Below are 4085 nucleotides of genomic sequence, written 5' to 3' on the forward strand. Positions count from 1 at the left end.
GCAACCGGAGAGGCGCTGCCTGAGCCCCGCCCTCCGCTCGCGGCGCGCTATTGGCTGAGAGACACGTCATCACGCGCGGCCCCGCCCAGACCCGCCCCTGATAGGGCGGGGCCGGCCGAGGAGACCGCAAACTACAGGTCCCGACGTGCCTTGCGCGGGGCGGACGCGGACTCGCGGGGCAGCGTCGGAACGGAGCATGACGGGAATGCGAGGCTGGGAGGGGAAGCGGCGTACGGAGCCCGCGGGTTCCCCGGGTTCAGGCTGGGCCGGACTGGGAAGCGGCGCCTGGCCTCACCGTGGGACCGTGGAGCCGTACCCCAGATCCCATCTGCTGCCGCGGGTCATTTCCGAGCAAACACGCTTCACTAGCAGGAAGCGGGGCACGGAGCACGGCCCGGCTCTGCGCGGGGTGACGCTCACACGCGTCCCCAAACCCCAGTGCACAGAGCGGGGTGAGATTCTGGTGGGGCTGCCCGCACCCGGGGAAAGGCTCGGGAACCGGGGTCGGTCCCACCGAATGCTCCTCCACGGGGAACGGGCTCACACTGCGAGCGGGGGAACCTGCAAAGGAGGGGGAGGGATGAATGCGTCGGTCCTCGGCCCACTGAGGAGCCGTGAGCACCAAACCCTGTGTGCCAGTCTGGAGATGTGCACGGACCCGCCCCTGCGTGTCCCCCCCCTCGGTGGTTCCAGCATCCCTCGATGGGCTCGAGCTCATTTGCTGCCTCGGAGCCACACCATCCAAAGCCCCTTGGGAGGGCTCCTTTAGACGAGGCTTTGTTAAAACAGCCTTCCCGCAGCCACTGAAAATGCATGAGGAAGCACGGAGCACTGGGCTGGGAGCCGCAGCCCTGATAACGCTCATCAATCCACCGTCCTCACCCTGACATCCTCACCCAGCCCTACCTGGGGTGGGTCACCCCAAATGATCCCCAGTTAACTGCTCAGTTAACTGTTGCAAGTTAACATACGGGTAAAACACACATGCAGTGCTTGTTTTCTTTGGGAACGATGAGACATTCACACGTGCCAGCAGTACGAGGCACAGCCCAGCCGATGGATCAGGGATTAACCTCCCAAAACTATAAACAGAGCCCTCGGTGCAGTGTAATTACTGAGATTTCCTTTCGGCATTGTCACATGCTTTGCTGGTTAGGAAAGGAAAGTATTTCTCAAAGGCAGAACTTCCATCTAGGATGGAATTTTACGTGCACTGAGTTACATTTTCCTTCACAAAAATCACGCCTGTGTGAAGAGGCAGATCAAGTGTTGTGCCAGCACTGGGAACCATAAGATGGAATAAATAATAAAGGCAAAATGGGGTATTCAGGAAAAGGAAAAAAAGGACAAAAAACTGAGCAAGATTATCATCTTTGAATGACGGCTGGCAAAGCCTGCTTGTCGCCTGCTAGGAGGCGTGTGTGGTGGGAGGCAGAGAAGACCTGAAAGCTTTTACTGCTTCTCGTCTGGGGACTTAGCTGGATAATGTGAATCTGAGGGTAAATTAGTGCCACAGCCTCACCAGCAGTCTCTTCCCCAAGGAAATGCCAGCACTGGGCCAGTTTGAATTGCTGTGGAAGACGATGCTGATCATACCTTGTAATTAGGGATGACGTGAAGTCAAACGCTCCCGAGCAGGATCTCTGCTAAGTTGTTGTAATGTCTCAGCGCAGCATCAGAAAAGGATGGGGGAAAACTATTTCACGTCAGTGACTGGAAAGGAAGAGGACAGACATGGCACGTGTCCAGCAGAAGAAACTCACAGGCTCAGGAACCATCATGGATAAGGACATCGAGTCCAAAACAGTAAGCAGCGCAGGCACCCGTCCTGCATGGCACTGGAGAATGATGCTCACTGAGAGCCCTTAATCCCCAGCTGGGCACCCAAGGCTCTCAACCCACGAGATCCAGGCTCTGGAGATTGTGCAGAATCTTTTTCCCTCTGATATCTCGCCACCCCTGGTGTCAGTATCAGCCCTCAGTAACAGACCTGGTGTTGGAATGCCTAACGTGTTTGGCAGGTCCCCAGCAGGAAGGTCACATTTGCTGCTTTGTGCTGTCCTCGGGGCTTTCAGGTCACTTGATCCCAAAGGGCAGCCAGCATTAGAACCATCCTGAGCTGTTTTGTCTTACAGATCAATTTGAAAAGGCAGCATATGAGGAACATTATTTCCACAATACCAAAAATAATGAAGTTTCCCTCAGCCTTTAGTGAACTAAGCTATGCAGGCATGGGAGGAAATAGAGGAATGTCATTGAATTACTCCAGTGGAAACATGAGAGGGGCTAAAGTGTAAACCTGCTCTGCTGTGCACCAGGTCAGGATGCCTTTCCACCACTCTGACTTAATGCTGAAGGCAGATACATTACTAAGAGCATTCACCCACTGAATGGATCACAATCCAGCCTTACTCAAACCTGGAGTAGAGAGAAATACTCAGGCACTGATGCTGAACAAAATAAAATAGTGGACCGTGTACAGGGCTGTTAAGCACTGATCATTAAGCACTGACCATTCCTTGATGGAGCCTTAAGCTCCGTTCCAGTTTCTGCAGCCAGCGATGTTCCACCCAGAGCCAGGGGGAGCAGACGGTGGCTGGGGGACTTTGTGCCACTGGAATGAAGGAAACACACCATCACAGGTAGCAGTACCTGTTAATGCTGCCTCCTCTGGTGATGTCCTTAAGAAAGCTGCAAGCCCTCGACAGCTCCTGTGTTTGCCTGCTAAGGAAAATCCGGACCAAACGCCTACTTACAGAGCTCCATTTTCTTCCCATCATGCTGCAGCTGAAGAGGCAGTGCTGTCAGAGGCTGTGAGCAGCCACAGGCAAACCAAACAGACCTGGCCATGGACAACTGAAAGCGTCTGACATCCCTGCAGCCATAACCCCTGCTCTTCTGTGATGCATCCAAGCACAAGGATGAGGCACGGGATTGGAACAGGAAATGTATCCTGTGAATGGAGGTGCAGATTGCCAGCACACACACCCTTCTCAACAGTCCTCAGTTCCCTTGGACAGAGCTGAGGTCCCCCTGAGACCAAGGAAAAGAGGGCAGACCCAGCATGCCTCTCTGCTGCAGTTACTGCAGCTGCCTGGGAGCGCAGAGCAGCAGCGGGTGCAGTGATGCTGCATTGTTGTTTCAGCCAGGGCAAGAGGAGCAAGCAGACCTGGAGAGTGTGTGCTTTTAGGCAAGGACTGACTGCACACCAGCAAAGTACCCAGCAGGACATCACACTCCTGTGCACAGAAGCACTCTCCCCAAGGCAGGAATAGCTTGCTGGAAAGGGGAACAGACATCAAAATGAGCATGCTGTCAGTACAGGATGCAGGAAAGCCAGCTGCTGCTGCACTGCAGAGTTCAGTGCAGAAACACCCTCCTATGACCAATGTGTCCAGAGGTCCAGAGAAAGAAGTGGCTTTTAATACTTCATCTGAAATAACTTAAAAAAGGCTTTGACTACCAGAAAGTGCAAAAGATGAGGCAGCACATGAAGAGGCTCCCATTTGTGTCCTGAGAAGCAAGGGGTTGTACTGACCCTGCACAGTGCAGCACATGCTTCCCCAAGCTGCTTCAGCTGCACAGCACCAGGCTGCTGCAGTCCTCTGGCAGAAGCTGCAGCTGGGCTCAGCTGGGCTTTGCAAAGCTGCCTTTGCCTTAGACTGCAGCTGAAGGAAAGAGCCCCGAGGCTTGGCAGGGTCCCAGGCTCTCAGCTGCCTCAGCTTGCTGCTGTCAGCTCGGGCAGTTTGGGGTTGTGCACCCTGCACTTCCAATTCTGCTGTCAGCTCAGGGCTCAGCTCTCCCCACCTCACTACTGGCTGCTGAAAAACATCGATGAGACTTTCTGTCTCTCATGTAGGCACAGTCAAACAGCAGCCTTTGTTTCTGGGCCTGCAGTACCATTGTTTCTAAGCTCAGTACCCATGCTGGTGCTGCATCCAAGCCCGATGCAAAGGAAAAGAACATCCTGCAAACCCAAATAATCCCACTGTGCAGCCTTCAGTGTGTGACCAAAAGCTGCTCCTCTCTGCTCTGATCGCAGATAAAAGATTCAGAACATCCTTTGGTGGAACGCACCTCAACGC

The sequence above is a fragment of the Lagopus muta genome, chromosome 15 (genome assembly GCF_023343835.1).
Source record: "Lagopus muta isolate bLagMut1 chromosome 15, bLagMut1 primary, whole genome shotgun sequence".
NCBI classification, from domain to species: Eukaryota; Metazoa; Chordata; class Aves; order Galliformes; family Phasianidae; genus Lagopus; species Lagopus muta.